This window comes from Orbicella franksi, chromosome 2, assembly GCF_964199315.1.
Source record: "Orbicella franksi chromosome 2, jaOrbFran1.1, whole genome shotgun sequence".
In the NCBI taxonomy this organism is placed as follows: Eukaryota; Metazoa; Cnidaria; class Anthozoa; order Scleractinia; family Merulinidae; genus Orbicella; species Orbicella franksi.
This window is the reverse complement of record NC_138146.1, coordinates 38,671,111-38,692,623: the sequence shown is the minus strand read 5'-3', so window position 1 is coordinate 38,692,623 and position 21,513 is coordinate 38,671,111. Positions and strand designations below refer to the sequence as shown.

General features: G+C 37.4%; 1 long non-coding RNA gene across 1 annotated transcript in view; it reads left to right on the top strand.

The window, feature by feature from the left end:
- LOC145479792 (uncharacterized) overlaps positions 1-18,071 on the top strand; it is a 20,216-nt gene extending 2,145 nt beyond the window's left edge. Inside the window, exons 3-7 of the long non-coding RNA XR_014048458.1 lie at positions 1-3,749; positions 13,714-13,848; positions 14,356-14,474; positions 14,565-14,630; positions 18,005-18,071. The exon at positions 1-3,749 is cut by the window's left edge and continues 745 nt beyond it. This is a non-coding gene — a long non-coding RNA (uncharacterized LOC145479792). The remainder of the gene's footprint in view (positions 3,750-13,713; positions 13,849-14,355; positions 14,475-14,564; positions 14,631-18,004) is intronic.
- Positions 18,072-21,513: the final 3,442 nt, after the last annotated feature.

Here is a 21,513-nt window from a genome sequence, read left to right as displayed (position 1 = left end):
AACAAACCTTTCACCATTTAAGTCCAGCACCCTTCACTAGATATACCACAGAACGTTTAAGTGAGGGAGGGAAAGGGCATTTGTTAACATGCACTTTTAGCAAGCAATTATACAACGGATGACTGGAAATGTGGAGTGGAAGATTTGGGCCAGGGCAGTAGTGGATTGTTGAATTGGGTGGGGGAAATCAGGGAATGGTACCCCTTGAATTTGGTTGTACTGTCAGGTTGATTCAAGAATCCACAGTGAAGGACAATTCTTCAGTAGTGTTTTGTTTGGCACATAGTGTTGTGGCCACTAAGGTGAGGATTCAAATCTCTGAATGAGTTTTTGTTGTTATAGGAAAAAGTCAGGTCAAATACAACAACAGTTATTTCTACCTGATATTCAGATGACGTACCTCATTTGGATGCACGGCCTCTGATTGGTTGTTTAAAATTGTGGGGATGATATTGCATACTTGTTTGGGATGATATCACATGTCTTAAGCCATAAAAGAGCAGCAGTTGGGGTGGAAAGTAAGTTGTGGTTGGTGATCTTTTCTCATTTCAGAGACTTCTCCATCGTTTTTGCATTTCGCTCAAGATGTTTGAGTGTATTTCTTGCAGGAACTACTGTGCAAAGACTTTCTAGCTGTGACAAAGCATCATCTTCCATGTATTTAGGAGAAGTCCCAAGCAATGAATTGACACATCTTGATGAGGAAGTAGCTTACATCAGTCACATGAACTGGACATGATTCACCATGCTTTTGCACAAAGGTGTTACAGTAACAAAGGTGGAGGCAATGCAGTTGTTTTCTTTTTTTTTTCCTTTTTTTGGCAGTTTGCAGGTAGGAGGCAAAGTTGGTGGCACCTGTGGTGGTGCAGGCAGGGGTGCAGGTGCGGCGTCTCTGTTGCTGTAACACCTTTGTGTGAACAACGTGAATCCTCCTCAGTTCATGTGATTGCTGTTAGCCTCTTCTTCATCAAGATGTGTCAGTTCATCACCTGGTACTTCTCCTGAATGCATGGATGATTTTGTTTCATTGCAGCCAGAAAATTCTTGCACTGTAGTTCTTGCAAGAGATACACTTGAACATCTTGAACTGAATGCTGGAAGGATGGAAATGTTCTGATATAGATCATTCATAATGACTCGCTCTCTATCCTACCTACTGCCATTATGGCCTGGAACATGTAACAATATTCTACTGAGCATGGAATGCATTATTTCTTCAATTTTCAACAAAATCAAAAGCTGAGTTTCATCCCTATCAGATGTGTCATCTAAATATCAAAAGGAATAACTTTTGTTAGAAAGGCTGCCTGTCTTTTTCCTATAACGAAAACAGGACTCCTTCTGAGATCTGAATCATAGTCTTGGTTACCACTTCACCATGTGCTGACCACATCACTACTAGGGGATTATCCTTCATTGTAGGTTCTTGAATCAGCCTGACTGTACAACCATTCTAGAGGAGCATCACTCTCCAATTTCCCCTTTTCATTCTATTATCCACCATTGCCCTCGTCCCAACCTGCCATTTTACATCTCCACCCATCTGCTGTGTAACTGTCTGTTTGAAATGCATGTCGACCAATGTCCTTTTCCCTCCCTGACTGAAAAGTTCTGTTGGTACATCCAGTCAAGGGAGTTAAACTTCCATTGTAAAAGGTTTGCTTTACACAGGACATTAAATCCTTCTTCTGGTCTTTGTGGCTCGGAATGAGAACATTCTGGTGATTATTTCACTGGCTACAGGGTAGAGATGTCTGTTCCACTCCCGAGGGATATGGAGGAGCTAGATGGCTCATAAGTGCCGGTGCTTAACTCTGGTCTCTGTAACATGAAGTGCCTAGGGGTATTGTCACTCTCCCTTGATGGGATGGGATCCTAGTCTATAACAGGTTACCTTTAGTTTTTGTCAGGTTGCCCTCAAAATTGGTCAGTGCCATTTCCACTCCATGGAGGGGAGAGGTACATGTACTAGGAGAACAAAGTGTCTTGCCCAAGAACATGACACAATGATCTCAGCTTGGGCTCAATTTTGGACCTATTGATCTAGAGTCCAACCGCGATACCATTAGGCCATCAACTACCCACCCCCAGCCAATACCACTCCCAAACGCTCCAAACATTGACAATATAGTTATTGTTAACAGTGCATATAACATCTTTAAATCCCAACAAAATCTTATTCAACTTCTCATCAGCAGGTCAATTTTAGACTTCTGATCCATAGTCTTTACAGTCACCATTAGATGGGCACGTGTGTCTTCCACCCAAAGTGCAAGTAACTGATACTTACCCCATGTAAGGTCATTGGAAATCTGTGACGGCCAGGTAAAGGTCTCAAAAGCCTTTTTTTTTTTTACAAGAAAGTTAGAAGCTGAACTAGAACTTCTTAAGGGGTGGGCCGCGCAAACCAAAATACATCAAAATCGCTTTCAGAGGCATTAAAAAGTTCTTCAAAATTTGCAAGATGTTTGAGAGGGCCTTGAAAATTTGAAAAGGAAAAGTTTTCTCCTCATTGAAGTCTTGGAATTTTACCCCTGGCGCGTGAATTCTCTTGATAAGTTCACGAGTAATAAATTATTACTACAGGAAGCATTAAAACCATATATTTCCACCACATTGTTGACGTGGACAACTCGAGAAGAACATATTACTAAATAAGTTTTTGATCTCAAAAGGTAAATTTTCAGGATACCATTTATATATTAAGTGACCATTACTTGAAGTATCCAAGTATCCCCACTAAAAAAGGTTTTGAGTATTTTGCATTTTGCAAGTCCCCTTGACCAATTTTATCCTGATTATAATGAGTTTTGAAATATTCATTGGCTGAATTTTCAGGGCTTGAAAATCTTTGTCTTTATCAACAAATATGTGATTGCAAATGTGGATACAGTGTATTTAACAGCTTCATTTGACCCCGTTTCATATATTGGTTAATGCTAGCAGTTGGCACTGAAGAAACGTAATTTTAAGGTCTTGCCAGTAGATGACAACTAAATAGTTCTTTTCCAGCCTTACAGTAGAGTTTTACTAACTCAACCAGTGACTGGACTTATGCTGAAACATTTTGGTTTCTGTGTCACACAGGACATTGAAGGTTTCTTTCAACTGAGACTTTACAGAGCCAGAATGAAACGAAAAATGTGAAAAGACCCATTGGAGTTTTATTTGTTTAGTCCATTTCAGATCATGTTGTTGCTCTGAAGAGTGATGTTTTAATCTCCCATTTTATAAATGCAAGCTTTTGAGACGTATAAAGGCCGAGCAGAGGCGATTTCCAGGGAATGTTTCCACACAGCTTTCTAGGCCATATTTGTCATACCTTAAATTCTCAATCAACGTTTTTGCAATCTTTCCTAAATTGGGTCAATGTGTTTTCAGCCATCATAGATGTGAATATTAATATTTGTGATTGTGACACCTTTTACTGGTAAAGCTATGCATTTTTTGTCTGGAATTGATGAAACTAAATATGAAATATTCTTTGAGGTATTCTAAAACAGGCATGATATCATGACAACTACATGATGCTTATTAAGGAATAAAATACACAGCATGGGATTAAAGAGAATGGTTCATCTGACGTAGAAGACCACACAACGATGGTTGAGCGTGCGGATTGTCAGAACAGTACAACAGCTTGAACTTGATGTAAAAATGAATCACCATCCTCTGGGAGCTACAGTATCGTGACACCATGTGTGATTACATTGTATGGGTTATGTTGCTTGATGTAGATTACATTCAAGGTAACCTGATGAAGTTAGTGTTGTCAGTGTTTTTTGTTTTCTTTTTTGTTTTGCTTTGACATTGCTCAACTTACATATTACAATTTATTATATTAAAATTAAACAAGTAATGTTTTAAGGGATATATTTTAACACCTGCAGTGCACCAGGTGCTAAAATATGCCCCTAAACTTAATAGTTCAACAGAAAGCTAATTACACCTTTTGCTGTTCATTTACAGAAAATACACATTCATTTGTGTCCAAATTTCTTACTTTATGGTCAATAAACTCTCATTAACACCAATATGACCTTCATTTGCGCGTAAGGAACGTTCAAGAATAACATTTACATATGCATTAACATTCAAAATCATCAAAAGAAAAACAATACCTCCATTTGACATTCATTGACTGTAAATGTATTTTCATTTTGGTCGAAAAAAAATTCGTTGTCGCGAAACGACAATCATTTACACTTTAGGACATTCAGTTTTCAACAAAAGACTTTCAATAACACAATTTGCATGAGAACTAACATTCAATTGCATTATTAGGCAACCATATCCATGAAGGTAACAATCTTTAATGCGGCGAGACAAACATTACAGCCATAATAACATTTATTTTTGAAAGATAGAATATCAAATTCGCTGAACGATTTATCCTTCAATTGCCTCACTATTGAGGCATCGTGGCAAATACGTTTGCATGAAACGAAACCACTGTCCACATTTAGCTGCCGTAATGGTACCAATACATATTTCGTTGTAGAGCTTGCTGCAACAGCTGCGTGCGATAATTTCACAGAGCAATTCCCCTGGCGTCTTGCTTCGTCTCTTTTGACATCTTCAAAGGCCCTGACTACCTTTCGCGGTGTTCAAATGGGATTTTACAGTATTTCTTCGTGGCATTTCTGGAGAAATCTAACTGTCACTATGACACACGTATACTGTACATGTAGTGCGCCCTCTGAGTTGTACGCAAAAAGTTTCATAAGTGGCCGAATTTACATATATCTGGAAGGGGAGGATTGTGACAATGTGTTTAAAAAAAAAGTACATATGGTCCCTTGTTCTATAATCAAAATTTCGAGGAAAATTGGGCGAGATATCTCTGTTTAAAAGAACTGCGCGAATGAGCGATTGTTTTCTCTTAACGTTTGGTGATAACACGGTAATGTTTGTCTTACCGCACTAAAGATTGTTACCTTCATGGATATGGTTGCATAATAATGCAATTGATTGTGAGTTCTCATGCAAATTGTGTTATTGAAAGTCTTTTGTTGAAAACTGAATGTCCTAAAGTGTAAATGATTGTCGTTTCGCGACAACGAATTTTTTTTTCGACCAAAATGAAAATACATTTACAGTCAATGAATGTCAAATGAAGGTATTGTTTTTCTTTTGATGATTTTGAATGTTAATGCATATGTAAATGTTATTCTTGAACATTCCTTACGCGCAAATGAAGGTCATATTGGTGTTAATGAGAGTTTATTGACCATAAAGTAAGAAATTTGGACACAAATGAATGTGTATTTTCTGTAATTGAACAGCAAAAGGTGTATTGCTTTAAAAAAGCAGAAACAGATGCTTACAGACCTCACTGTAAAAAAAGGATTGGAGTCCAATAGAAATACTCTGTCATCCATTTTAAAATTTTTTATGAGCGACAATAGAGTGTATTAAAAATACCCTATCATTCATTTTAAAATTTCACACTCCTACTGTAGAAAACAATCACAGCTGGCTTCATATGGGTCATGGAAAACCTGGAAGGTCAGGGAATGTTCTAAATTCATTTTCCATGCCTGGAAAGTCTTGAAATTGAAGTGTGGGCCATTGAAAGTCATGGAAATGCAATATACTTTCTGAAAACAAAAAGGCATAAAGATCAAAAGTTGAAAAAATGACGGACTAGTCAGGGAACCAGTTTCAACTCCAGTAAAAAATAAACACCAGCACGCTTTTTATGTGTCATAATTTGGGAAAATACCTTAAATAATAGATTGTTTTGGCAATACTTTGAGAACAACTTCTTAACATAGGTCATGGGAAACTCAGAAACATTGTGGAAAAGGCATGGAAAGTCATGGAATTTCAAGAACTCAAAAGAGGACGAACCTTGAATCAGTTTCCTACAAAATACCAATTGAGACTTGCTGGCGTTGATGTTCTTGTGCTCTTTTGGCTAATGTTTACTTGCCTCTAATTATCAAGTCATTGGTTTACATATTAATTCGTTTTTGTTTGTCATGATAGTCAACAGCAACAACAAGAATGCTTTAGTTACTCTTGACACTTAATACACATTTGCGAAGAAAATTAGGCAGGACGCTCAAAAACTACTCTTAAAACTGTAATGTAATGCTCTTATATTAATGCAAGATCTAGCTCACTCTCATCTTAATTCTCTAATACAATCAAACCCATGCAAGACCAGCAATGGAGAACATTGTGTGCTGACTGGAGGCTGCATGTTTATTGAGTCAGGCCAACAGAACAATTACAAACTTAAGGTGCCTAAGGCAAATAACAGCTTACAAAAGTACAAGAAAAACAATATTATTTGTATTCCTTAAGATTGCCTGATCAATACATGAGAATTAAAATCACCCTTAACGTGGCCATCCTTGATGTTTTCACTTGCCCAACAACCATGACGCTTTAAGAGTCTATAAGAAATTCTGGCATCAGTTGCCGAGGTGGATCCTTCAGCTCGAAGGCTATGAACACTGATCTTCGAAGCGTCTGTTAAACCTCAAAAAGTGTCCTTTATAAGTTCTGGAGCTCTTGTTTAGGTAATCCCGTGGGCTCTGACATTCTCTTTTGACAAAGGAGTAGCAAGGGCTTTGAACAGACTGACGTAAATCTTCAGAGAGGTTGATTTGCACAGCCGGGTTGTAGTTTTCCAAGGCCTTGACAGGACAAGTTGGCAGATTTGACCTCGCGACAACAATCCATGCCCCATCAAGATATTGGTCAGTTTTTTTGATGATTCTAGAAAAATAGAAACATACAAGTGGAGAAATTTAACATTGCAGGCCTTTATATGGCATTACTCACTAAAATGGAAAAACCCCGTGTAATCAACACAGCAATTAAAGCAATCAATCTGAGATCTGGAAGAGTAAGAGACTTGTCTGTAATCCTCGATTCCACTTGGGATTTTGACATCTCAGGAGTCGCAGGATCTTTTTTGACCTCGGGCCTATACCTTCGAGATGCACTGGCCATTGAAGAAACCTGAGGATGTTAAGCCAGCCATCTACTGCATCCAGTCAATTCTAAAGGAGGATTAACATTCTAAAGGAAGCTCTGGAAGTAGATTACAACCTGAAAAGGATTAGCAGGAAAGTTGCAGATACGATTGGGAAGCCTAACATTTCCATCTTCTAAGAACTCCATGGTAGGTACACACAGCACCATCCACTTTAGATGGAAGAACAGTGGTGCTCTTCACCAGGGAAGCAGTAGGGATTTAAAGAAAACCACTACAGCAACAGGAACATCGCTAAACAAAAGGTTTGATAACCACAACAATGGCCGTGCACGTGCGTTATAATTCTCGGTACATTTCTTTGCCGCCCTGTGCAAAACAACAACGTGAAATGACCAAATTTTGTGTTGTGTGGAGAACGTGAGCCACAACAGATAATGTTTAACATTTATACTTTGAATTTTATGTTATGTTCCCTAACCAGTTTTGAGATACTTTTGTCAAAGAGAAACAAACTAATTGACTTTGGAGTATCGCGAGGTTTGTAGGTAAAATATAAAGTATTTAATCGACGTTGTCCTCAGCATTGCCGCGGTAGCTTCTTAAACTCTCTGGTGAGTTGGAGATGATCGGGGTTGAGGAGAAAAATGTTGACCACATTTCAGACTGGAATACATCTGAAAAGAAACAAAACTAACTGACAAGGAATGAAAGAAAAATCAGTTATGCCACCAGACCAATAATTAACTAACAGAGTAATAAAATAGTTAATTATTAAATAAATACCTAACTAAATTTCTATTAAATAAATTAATAATTACAGATTAAAAATGAATAAACAAAAATAACACACATACAAATGAAAACCAAATTGATATATAATTGTGAAAGCAAGAACAAGAAACTGATATTCAACAATGATTAACGCAGCTAGGCAGAGAGTGAATTTTAAGTCATAAACAGAATGGCACAAATAAACCAACACTCGTGTGCACAGGTAGTCCAAAGTCTAGCAAAGGGCCGAGGTGGTCCTTAAGCACAAATCTAAAACATGTTATATAAACGCAAACCAATTGACACTTGACAAGTACAACTCCACAAGTACTGGGGCACTTTTTTAAATTCACTAACACCATTGCAAAACCAGCAACAGGGAACATGACACTGTTTTTGCTATATTGTTTGCTAACTGAAAGCTGCACAGCCGCAAGAGTACAAAGACAGAAAAAAAAAAACAGCCTGCCACAAAATGGTACATCAAAGAGAGAAAGATACCTAACAATCGAAGTGCATTCTCAAAGCAATTATCCTCAACTTCTAAACACGCCATTACAACTGCCTGAAATGAAAGCTCCTTTCAATGTGGCAAGTTCCATCCAGTCAACAATAAAACTGGCAAAATTTTTTCCATCTGGACAACTCATGGGCTAAAAGGAGTTGGAATGCCACAAAGGGAGAACAAGAGAACCTGTCAAGCCTTACAATAATTATTATGCATATGAAGTTAGACACGAAGGATAAGGCAGACAAGTGGACTGAGGCATAGTTATTTTATCCAACCCAATTCCTAAAAAAAGGCATCTTATATTCCTCCATTTTCATATCAGTAATGATGTTACATTATGGAAGAGTTATGCTATTTGGTCTTGAAAGTCAAAATGCGTTGATTAGGTGGTAAGAAGATGCGTCTTTGTGGAAATTGACAAAAAGTGTACTTCTAGGCTAATTCAGAAAAACTTTAATTACACATGCTTTCATCAGTGCTTGAACATATGAGGAATCTGACATTGTGGAACTTGTCAAAATTCTTTTCAGCATAAAAAAAATATTAAAATAAAAAAATTAGTTAACAGTTATGAAAAGCCTACAATGTAGATAATGATTAACTTGACATCTCTGCCAGGTGCTGGGTACAATGACTGCGGTATACTGCAGTTCAGTGTTGTAGTCCATAGCTCCGAGGAGCATACCTTGGGAGTGCTTTGGTGCTCTGTGATTTCAAGTGATGGTCTCAAGGGTTTGTGAAGCCTTTTGGCCTTCTCATGTTCGTCATAGAAAAATATATTATTGTTGCCATTTTTGCCAGTGCATAGACAATGGATAAAATCTTTTTCTTTATGGTTGCATGTACGTGGTCTCTTGTATATGCCATCTGTCAGTGTCCTAGAACTGACAGCGCCAAGGTCCAGATTGCTAGGTTAGTATCACGTTCTGTGATGAGTTGACCACAGTAGGCAGGGGTTTTGTGTAACCAGCTGTCTTACTTCAATGAATTTGGAAATTATATTAATGTAAAGTCAGCTCATGTTTAGGTTTGGAACGTCATCTGCATACTTCAATTATAGTCATCAATTACTCAATGTGTATTCCAGCATGGACTGAGTTTTGGATTAGACAGTGTTGTTGTTTGATTTCCACAAGTAGTTTGATGCTGATTACTGCATCAACATTAGCTGCAACGCCCTCGTTTAAAGTCTGGTGTTTCTGAGGAAGGTTGCAGTGGGACTCTTCAAAGAGTATCAGTAGCTATGACTGAATGTCAACAGAACTATAACATCATCATGAACTCTGACTTAAAAATTATATTAACTATATATATGTGTCTACAAAAAATCTACATGCTCTATGTAAAGACAGGATGCTTATTGGGAATAAAAATTTGGGGGTGTTAAAACATTAAACTGCTATTAATAATTAATTACAATTAAAAATAATGTGGAAAATTTTCAATATATACTATCCTAAAAGTAAAACCATGAACCATAGTTAAATATTGTACTACCTTTTTATTTTTTATTCAAAGATATTTGTTGTGATAATTGCTTTCTCCAAAACAGGTGATCATGAGCTCTGTCAACTATGTCATCACTGATGTCCAAACCAATCTTCTCCCTGCATAGTGTTACAAATTTAACTGCACAATTTTCGTCAACTTCATCCGCAAAACCAGTAACTCTCGCATTTTGGCGAGGGGAATACTGCTCGTTCTAGTAAGTCCTCAGAGCCACCTCAAATTGTATCTTCCAAAATTTTGACCTTCCCCCTCAAAACAGCAATTTCACCTTTTAATTCTTGCACAAAATCCTCTAATTTGTCTTTCCAGTCACTTCCTTGACAACCTTTGCAATTGTATCCCTAAAGTCCTGGGAGTATATACAGCTGTGTAGAATTAAAAATCCTAAATTCAATAGTGGCTAAAATAAGAAAATTGATGAATTGTCACATATTGTGGGCATTTACATCGTTGTCCTAAAAGTTTTTCACAATTCATTGTTTTCTAAGTTGCCATTTAAAATAACACATGGTCCGTAACATTGCTTTTGCACATGCGTACTGGTTACAATATTATGAACAACTCACTTTCTTATGGCAGTAACCCTGCGATTTTGTGAATAGCAGGTGCCTTCATGGTTGAGAGCTGGAGTTCTCAGAAAAATCTAGTCATATTTTTTTCAATATTCTTCAACATGCTGATTTCAACAGACACTTGGACAAGGTCTTGCAGTTACATGGCTGCTTAATCAGAATATACTGTTTTATTGTCTTCTGGGCTGACCATTCTTGTAACAGATTTAATTTTATCTATCTCCTAAAATCAGTCCACTCAGCTTCTTCATCTGTGCTCAAGGCAAAGATTTGTTACACAAATATTGTTCATCTTTCCTCTCTCAAAGTTACAAGATAAAGCCAGCTTGACTAATTTGGAGCCAAACAGTAACACCTGGTTCAAGTTCTCCATGGGGATCTTTAAATCGAAAATGAGCCAGGGATAGTATATATACAACTTTGTTTATGGGGCTGTATTGGTACTAGTTCGTGTGTTGAGGGAATGTTAACCCATTATCAGCCAGGGCTGCTTTTGGATAACCAAATAACTGTTTTCAACATGGCTGATGGACTGTTTAAATCTTGCCAGGCAATTGCCTGAGAATACGAATTGTGACGCTGTGGAGCTATAATGACTGCTTTTTTGGACATGATGTCTTTGCTGTCTTAAAAGGCCTTTAACTTTGGTATTAAGCTACACATAGGCTGCTGATAGCTGTGATAGCATTTATCATATGGAAATGTTATTTTGCCACGACAGTTCCTCAATTTTCTAAAAACACATCTATAGCTGGCAATCAGATCCTGGTTTAAATCTTATACAAAGCTAAGTAATAATTAAACTGACATAACTGTCTTTATTGGGAGGCGCGGTGGCCTCATGGTCAGTGCGCTCGTCCCCGGATCGAGCGGTCCGGGTTCAATCCCTGGCCGGGGACATTGTGTTGTGTTCTTAGGCAAGAACTCACAGTGCCTCTCTCCACCCAAGTGTATAAATGGGTACCGGCGAACTTAAGGGCCCATTAACCGATTTATGCGCGCGCTCGCGCGCGTTGCTAAGGAGGTGAAATTTCACTTCCGGTTTCTTACGTCAGCCTGAGCGCGTAAAACAAAAACAACTCAACAACTTCCAAATTCACTTACATTTTAGATGTTTTTCCTTGTGTTTCACAAAATGCAAAGTAAAAAAAGTACAAGCAAAGAGAAAATAAGAGAAAGACAGAAAAACAAGAGCAATAGAAAGAGAAAAATAACTCCGTGTGGCTTTGTTTGATCTTACCGAAGTGCGCTGGTAGTGTAAATTGCGCACGCGCTAATAGGGTAACTTTCAATATATATCGGGCGCACTTCCGGTTTCTTTAAATGCTAAAGGAAACGCGGTTTTTCATTAAATCCAGCCTTTTTCGACGGATTTCGATTAAAGCCAACGTTGGAAACATAGCTATGCATTCCTTTTTCGAAATCATGCTTTTTTCGGAAAATTACGAATTTTTTAATATTTTGAAATGCTCTCAAAACCTGACCTTTTAGAAATGAAACAAAATCTATGCATAGCGTAATGAAGATTTACATTAAAATATTAAAACAATGAAAAAAATCCCGATGAAGTAATTTGCCTGGGAGCCTTTGCGTTTTTCAGTATTAGTCACATGACCATGGGCGTGGCCTGATGACGTCATCACTAGTGTTGCTGATCATGGAAAAGTTAAAACACATGAAATAACTCTGAACTAACTAAAAATGACGAGGTTATATGAAAATAAATTTTCCTTAGCAACGGCTCGAAAAGATCGGTTAATGGACCCTTAATGCTGGGGGTAACCCTGCGATGGACTAGCATCCCATCCAGGGGGGAGTAGAAATACTCCTAGTCGCTTCATGTTACAGAAACCGGGATAAGCTCCGGCCTGATGGGCCACTTGGCTCGTATGCAGACTTTACCTTTAACTGTCTTTATTAACTAAATGTATAGCATACATTGTACCCTTCATAATACTTAAAATTAGTAGACTGAATTCATTACATTTAATATTATAGTAATAACTAATCAAATGTTCTGTTACATGTACATAGGTTAAGTAAAATCTTTCCAAGGAGAACAAACGATTCTTAAAGGAAATAGTAGATGATGTAACTATTAAAGTGAAACAAAATGATTTCCACAATAATGATAAGATGAGAAATTATACAATGCTGAACGGCATAGAAAAAACATTCATTACTTCTACTTGCAAAAGGAAAAATGGCTAACATATGAATGAGCTGTACCAGTCTGCCATGGTCCTTTTTACCCTTTGCTTCTGGACTTTGTTTAGCCATAACAGACAGAATGATAGCCAATCATCAGATTTTAAACATAAAATATGTTTCAACTGTGCCCAAGACAAGAAGGAAGAAAGAGACAGAGGTGGCACTGACAGCAATGAACTCTGTAGGTTGGTGGCCATGATTGAGTCTTGCCATCATCTTCATGTGGCTTGAAGTTTTTCATGGCCCTTACCCCTGCGTGGCATTGCTTTTAACCTGGAGCAATTTTTCTAACCTCTCAAAACATTAATTTTGTCTCTGTTCATCAATACCTGAGAGAAAGCACTTTTGAAGATTTTGCAAATCCCAATTTGGGAACTTATATGGTGTCCAACATAGCACACTGGTATTGGCAAAAACAGTTCTTAGCTTTGATGTTTTATAAATATTGCTGAAACTTTAATCCATACTTCTAGTTAATGAGGACTTGAGAATGTCTTCATATATTAAATTCTCATTAATAAAAGGTCTATATTTCTGCAAAATGTGATTTTGCATTGCAACTCTTTTTATGTTCTACTAAGAACTGCACTAATTTAATATAGTTGAATAAATGGCTGCTAATCATTTTGCCAGAATTTAAGTATCGTTGAGCCACGACATGTGGAAACCAGTATAACAGTATGACAATCAGTATAGAGAATCAGTATTTCAGTTCTGACACTGGACAAGATAAAACTTAATGACCATCAGTATGGAGAATTACCGGTACTATTTCAGCTCTGAAACCGGACAAGATAAAACTGAATAACAATCAGTATGGGGAATTACTACTTCAGTTCTGACACTGAACAAGATAAAACTGAATGACAATCAGTATGGACAATTGCTATTCAGTTCTGACACTGAACAAGATAAAACTGAATGACAATCAGTATGGAGAATCACTATTTGAGTTCTGACACTGGACAAGATTAAACTGATGGAGAATTACTATTTCAGTTCTGACAATCACTGGACAAGATAAAACTGAGGGACAATCACTCAGTCACTATGGACAATCAACTCTTCAGTTCTAACATGGGACAAAATAAAGTTGAATGAAATCATTATAGAGAATTACTATTTCAGTTCTGATACTTGACAAGATGGAACTGAAAGAAAATCAGTATGAAAAATTACTATTTCAGTTCGGGTACTGGACAAGATAAAGTTGAAGATAATCATTGTGGGGAGTTACTACGTCAGTCATGACACTGGACAAGGAAAAAACGGAATGGCAAGCAGTATGGAGGATTACTGCCTCAGTTCTAACACCGGACAAGGTAAAAATGAATGACAATCAGTATATATGTATTTTTAAAATAACCGAGCTACTACGCACACTCTCATTGGTTGATAGGTGTGTCAAGATGAGAGTATGTAAACAGGGTTGTGACGTTTTAGATTTGTGCGTATTTTCTAGAATTATTTTATAAAAGCAATAGAGCACATTTTCCGTGTTTACATAGCCCCATCTAAACACGTGGAGGGTTGGGAGAATTCCTGAAAGTTATGCAAACCTGTCTAAGGTTTGCATCACTGTTTCAAATTCTCCTAACCCTCTAAGTGTTTAGATAAGCTATGTAAACACAGCTATTAAAACCCTCGACTATGTCTCAGGTTTGCATAACTGTCTCAAATTCTCCTGACCAAGTGTTTAGATGAGGCTATGTAAACACGGAAAAAGTGCTCTATTGCTATGGGTTATCTACCAAGCACAAGGTCCAGATGGCTGGATATTCTAGTTGACATGTTTTAATCTACCATTAAATATTTGATTCTATCAACAGGTAGTCCGAGGAATAGTCAAGAAAGTGAACAGTGACAAAGCACTGCAGCAAAATTCTGGCTACAAGACAAGTGCAGAATCATTTCTGAATTTACTATTTCAATCCTGACACTGGACAAGGTAAAAATGAGTGACCATCAGTATAGATGGGTCACTTACCATGTGTGAGATCAAGATGGCTGATATTCTAAAAATTAATTTTGTCAACAGGCAAGATGAGAAATAGTCAAGAAAGTGAGCAATGACAGAGCACCACAGCAAAGATCTGGCTTCAAGGCAAGTGCAGGAACACTTAGAATAAATGCTTTGAAATACGCAGTGAAACTTAAAGGGAAAAATTCGTTTTAATGTCCATCTTTCGATTCTGACATGGTCATGTAGATATATGTATATATATATATATATATATATATATATATATATATATATATATATATATATATATATATATTAAAATCATGTTTGAGAATTGAATGTCAAGGAGATTTTCACAGTAAACGAAAGTAAACTTCACTGACGTAAAGGAGGCGCTAAGAGCAAATTAAAGACTACACTCCAATAAGCTCTTAAAACCTTCTTATAATAAATAACAACTAGAAACTTAAACATGGGAAAACAAATGTGCCGCAAAACCTGAATGTGGTTGAACTTGTGTCGTTGTCCTTTACTTTTACATATAAATTTAGATTACTCCTATCAACATTCCCCTCTCCCAAAGCTGCCAGAAATGTCAAGATGGTTAATCCCATAGTGAGAAAAGGCTTACATACAATGCAATACTCTGCTCTGTCCTAAAGAAGAAAATTAAGAGAGTTTTAACACCCCTCCATAATTCTGTATTCTTCTAGGGAGAATTGTAGAATGGAGTGAAAGTCTCATAAACAATTTTTCTTTTTTCCTGAGAACATTAAGCCTGGTGGTTTGGCTCCAATTTAAAATCGTCTGCTTTCCTACAGGCAAAGATTATTCAAAGAGCTGTAATTTCTGTCCTCAACCCCACTGCAACTCATCTGAATGAATCATTGTCAATGAAATCCACAGTCCTCTTCTTCCCCAGGGTGAAGATTTAAAGAGTAAGTTTAACTCTCATCAACAATCCTTCAATCATCCTTTTTCAGAGCCTCTTCCTGCCAAACTAATTTCCTCCACAGTGGTATAAGAGACTACTCAAAGGGTTTATGATCCTCCAATTAGAGTGGTCTTACTTAACCTGTGAAATAGATAGTGAAATTGTACACACAACTTCGTATTAGTTCGTATTACCACAACTTCGTATTAGTTCCTACTGTCCCCCTGTAGTTAGTAATTCTTTTGTTTTCTAGTCTGTTTTTCTATACCACGCGCTCGTACTAATTGACAGAAAATATTACACACTAACAAGTAGCTTCCATTTCACAGGTTAAAAATCACTCTCAGAAAAAAACACTCGGAAAATATGTCTCTAGAACACTGCTCTCCTTAAAAAAAAAAAAAATTTGCAGATAAAAGTTTAAAAATGTCTTTTACCGCTGTGGAAAAACTGCTCAGACACAATTCCATGAAAAACCAGCTCCAACTGAAGTAAAATATTTATTACCAGTCTGCCAACTTTTACGGAATTTCACCGAAGGAAACGTGAGAAAATTCACTGTCAGTTTTGCTTTTTGTGCTCATGTTGATATCATAAAATATCGCAAAACACTGACGTTTTCCTTTGAGCGCGCGCAGATTACTTAAGCCTGGTTCACACTTGTGAGATAAGCATAACACAAGTGAAATAAGCATAAGCGCAAGGACAAGAAAAAAGGAACATGTTTCTTTTTCTTGTGCTTATGCTTGTGCTTATTTCACTAGTGGTACGCTTATCCCACAAGTGTGAACCAGCCTTTAAGATTTCGTCTTCAGCGCCTGCGTGATCGCAAAACCATAGGGAGCCACCTTAAGTCCGCTATTTGAATTGCGTATCCCTTATGCGCACGATTTTCGCGCCATTAGCGCGAGCAAATACGTAACATCAAGAGATTCCCTTCAAGGTAAGGTCTACAGCGGAATAAATGCTAGCATGGCGACCTATATTGTTTATTACATAATTTTGGTGTAACGAAAACAAGATATAGCTAAAAGCGCCCACAAAACCGTTGCTCGAAGATACAAATTATGAACTTGAAAACAACGACTCGAGGAACGTTTTGAGTCGATTTCGTTGAAAATTGTGTGAATGTTCCATAAATTAAATATTACATTGTTCCATATGCTCGAGACTTTCTATCTATCAAGTTTTTTATTTAGTATTTCTCAAAAAAACTTCGCTTCCAGCTACCGCAAAATGTAACTTGAACAGATAAAATAACGCACCGGTGATTAGACATAAATGGGCTCTTTTGAGAGCATGGTGGCCTATCTTTTTTACTGTATTTCTCGAAACACTGCTTGGTAGGGAACAATCGTAGAAAGTTTCAAAAGAATCGTTCGAAAACTTTGATTTCTGAGGAATCACCTTAATAGATCAATTTTTTAATTCTATCAGCCAGAACTCCAAATTTGGTAGAAATCAGAAGTAACGAAAATTCCTTAGAATTATTTGAGTTTTAACGTCCAGAAGTAAAGTATGGTATGAAATATGTTTCACGCCCTCCTTTTCAAATTACTTACCAAGTTGCTTTTAAAGTCTCTTCATGGAAGAATCGAATTGAGTAGAACGAGCTAATAACTGTTTAGGAGTTTATTTATATTACCTTTGTATTTACTTTATTCTCTCCCAATGTACTTACTCTTTACACAAATCTTCTGTCACGTTTTCAATCTATGGTCACTGGAGTGACCAAAATCGAGACTAGGGTATGCATTGAGTTAAAAAGCTACCATGCTCAACCAGTGTTTTGATGTTCTCTTGTTTATGATCAAAAACATTTGTAGCCTGATAATCTGTCTAACAGTTAACTGAATTTTTCTCAAAAAGAAAAAGGTAACATAATTTCCCTTGAATTTGAATCGAACAAATTTAGTTTTAGCTTGAAAAATGTCGAGACCCGTTCACAGTGATAGGCTGTAAGAATATGTAGCATTTTTTCGTGAAGTTTACGATATATTAATTTACGAACTGGAAGTTAATTTTTAAATTAAGTTCAAAAACTCTTCAACTGAGATAGTTCACAGTCTATACTCCAGATACTCCTCAAATTTACAGGATGTAAACATGTCAAACAACTACAGTGAGTCTTCTCGGACTTGTTGCGAAAAACAAGAAAGCTTTTCCAAGTTGGTTCTATTCATTTGATAACCCATGGGCATGTTTACTGTTGCTTTTCATTTCAATTTTTCTCGAAGAGAAGTGACCATTGTTTTCAGTTTTTTAGGAAAAATGTTGTTTTTCATCAACTTTTTTTTGAAAACGTTTGGTTCTGGTTATTGATCGAAATGTCATACGCATTACGAAAGAGGAACTTAGTTTTAAAATGAAAATCACAAGACACAATATTCGACAATTTCAGGGTCATCCCTAAGATAACGAACTCAGTGGTAACTCCTAAGGTACCTCCCATGCTCAAAACGTTAATTCTCATTACCGTGTCGTCATATTCTGTTAAATTGATATTAATTCTGAGAATTTGGTTCATCAACAATACAGGTACTCCATTTAATGATTTTCTTTTTGTATCATTCTTTCACAGAAACCGTCAAATGGTTACAAAGAGCACAAATAATGTACTTATCTGTAGCTGATGTTTCCAATAGCCAACTCAGTTGCTCCAGAGTGCTAGAGTACTCTGCGATCCAGGATGGCGGCGCTTTCTTTCAACACCAGTATGTTTCCAACCTGGAGAAAAAATATTGAAATATCAATAAATAACACTATTTTACCTCACTCAGTCAAGTGACAAATTTGCAGTCGCGTTAACAATTCATAAGTTTTCAGAAAACAGTAGTCATTTGATGTGGTTTCGCATTTGTTTAAGAAATCTTGGCGGAACGAGAATCCACCCTCCATCCACCGCGGAGGTCCGTCCAACAGATTACAAAAAATTCAGCAGCAGAGCAAAACCAGCGATGGAGATGAATCAATTTGGAAATCTAGTACATGCCTCAGAGAAATTCGGAACTCAGGGGAGATGGTTGAGGGGAAAGTTACTCGGGTGTGTAAGTGATGATGGAGATGAGAAATAACAGTAAATTATTGCAACAAACTAAGTTCAAAGGAGCTAGCACCAGATCCAAAAGAAGTCACACGGCCCAGAACATAATCCCCGAGAAGTTAATTTTTTCTGCATAGACAATTCAAAAATCAAGACCATTTTCGAGTCCACCTTTCCTTATTCAGCCTCTATCTGTCACAAACCGCTGCATTGTCTACTTGCAGTCAGGTTTATACTTCTTATTAACCTTCTGAAAGAGTTTTCAAGAAGAGCATTTTGCACCCCAAACTGAAACAAGATGTTACAAAATTTCTAACCCACAGGTCCTCAGCCTTCGTAAAATTTGAACCCTTGAAAGGGCCTCACCCTTTCCAGCCTCTACTGCAGTCTTAACCTGGCTATTTTGATCTCACTGAAATCATTTTCCCTTAAATATAGTTTTCCGTCATTTTCTATAATTTTCCGTCATTTACTATCGGTTATCTAGAAACCCCCCTTTATCTGAATATCCCTTGGGTTCTTAACTGGGCTTATTAGGAAGACCTCGTGCCTTATCTGCGGTTCAGTTGAATTGTTTCCAACGAGAACAAGTCAAGCAGGATATAACAAACAGCGGCTTCACAGGAGTCCATTACTTGTCGTGTCACACTTCATTTGAATTAACGCGTTGATCGTGAAAGCAGTGCCAAAGCTGAACATAACACTCCAATACAATATCTTTGGATTCACCTTTGCTGGCTCTGGTCGACTTGTGGAAACAACAACAAAATCATATTTCAGGCTCAAGCGATGAACAAACGCGATTAGACTTTAACTAATTACTTAGTATACTGAGCAACTTGCCCAACCTCTTTCGCAATCAAAAAGAAGTTTCCCTCAACATGTGAAATAAAACGTTAAAACAACTACCAGCAATGGCAGGCGCGGAGAGGGTTTTCTGTTTTCATCGTAAGGGAGAAAGTGTGGATGGTCGTGCTTGAAAAGGAACGGCGATTAGAATACACGAGACTTTCACAACGTGAAAGCTATTTTGAGCTATTAAAAGGCTAAAACTGAAAAGCTAAGGAGACTAAAAGAAAAGTTAACAGCTACTTAAACAAGAATTCACATAAGAGGCGATGAGGAAACATAAACTTGCCTGAAGAAAGTACATCAACGAGGATGTCTTCGCTCTTGCCTTCCCTGCAATGCAACCGCAACCGACGCTAAAATGGGTGTGTCATTTTACACCTCTTTAAATACCGACATTAAAATTCATTCCAGCAATGAGAAAGATGCTTTACACAAAAGGAATGCACTGCACATTGCGGTTGTGTGCTTTAAATATATAAACAGTCAGAAAAAAAGAAACTTGACGGAAAGCTCGCACCTGAAAAGAATTTTATTCGGGGTTATTGCCAAGAGGGAATAGATTTAATTTAAGGCTGTGTTCAGTATGCATGGACATCGAGAAGCAAAAAATTGTTCAAAGACTGGATAACGCTATCCACCGGATAAATCAGTATCTAGTCAATAAGTGCTAACAACTAATCCACGCTATCTGCTGGATAGTGATTTATTCGGTGTGTATATATCTTATTAGATGTTTTGGTGTGTTGTATCGCTGTATATTTTTACGAGTTGTGTCGTATTTTGACGAGCCCGAATTAGCGAAGGGCGAGTCAAAATACAAACAACGAGTAAAAATATAAAGCGATACTACACACCAAAACATCTAATAAGAGATTTATTATCCAACTGCTGTAGTCAATAAATTTATCAATGAAAGATGGAGAGTGTGACAGTTTTGCGTGCGCACGCGCCAACTTGTACGGTAAACAGGTTTTCTATTGTACAAATAACTGTACCACATCGCTGTATATTTGTACTGTTATTTGGACGGTATTCGCTGCAGTTGGATAATAAATAGCGTTATTCAGCTGTCGAACAACCCAGGCCTGGTCTTAATTATAAATATGTACGCTTGCCAGGTCTCATCCCTCCCCTCCTTAATCATCAACAGTCTACTCGTTATACTCGCCTAACTCGTTAAGTCGTTAACTCGCCTAACTCGTTCTATATGCAATTTCGAGGAGCCATGAGTGTTCATTTATAGACCTGTTCACTATACGCAGATTTTGATTGCAGCCAGGAGCCACAATCGGGGACGGAGACCGTAAGCGCGCGCCATTTCTAGTATTGGGGCTGTACCTATGACATGGGACAATTTCTCTATTTTTAGAACAAATTGCGCCATCCCGTGCGGCACACGCGCGTACATGCTGCGAGGATTTTTTCGGATGTAGCGCGGGGAAAAGGCGTCCGAAATTCCCGAAATGTTTGATACTTTTGGCCCACTACTCAATACGTTCATGTCTGTTGGAAGTTTACGTCAGTTTTTGTGTCGTAAGCTTCTCCAGTTTGAGTGAAGTAAGACAGTGTTGAATTTAGTTATGTGCCGCTTTATATCACTGACCAAGTTGTCTTCCGCTGCTTCTTTTATAAGAGCTCTATATTACTCCACTCTAAGTTTCAAATATGTTGAAGATTAACAGCTTTTCCAAACACAGCAAAAAAACTAGTTAGATATACTTGGATATAGCAGCGTTTCAGGACTTTAAAGTTTCCCTCCTCTTGCCACACACTTGGATTTCGTCAGAGTCTATCTAGACCGAAAAGTAAAAAAATAATAATATTTGCAAGTTTGAGTTTCGCCTGAATTGTAAGCAACGCTTGATGTTTTATCAAGGCCCAATAAGTGACAATTAAGTTTATGTCTGAAGATGCTGCTCAGTTTGTTTGTGTAAAAATCCAATATATTCAGCTGTAAATTGTCTGTTGTCGATGAATAAGAGCGCTCGCTGATGCGTGTTTTGTACAGTCAGTAAAACATGACAAATTGGACTTCCCCACTTTCGTGTGAAAACGTACATTGAACTCTAGTTTTTAAATATGTTTAAGGTTGATAAATGTTTGAGAACATATTAAAAGCTTAGCTGAAAATATGTGAATACAGCAGAAATCGGCAAAATTACGATGACGCTTTCTTTAATGAACTCGCATAACGA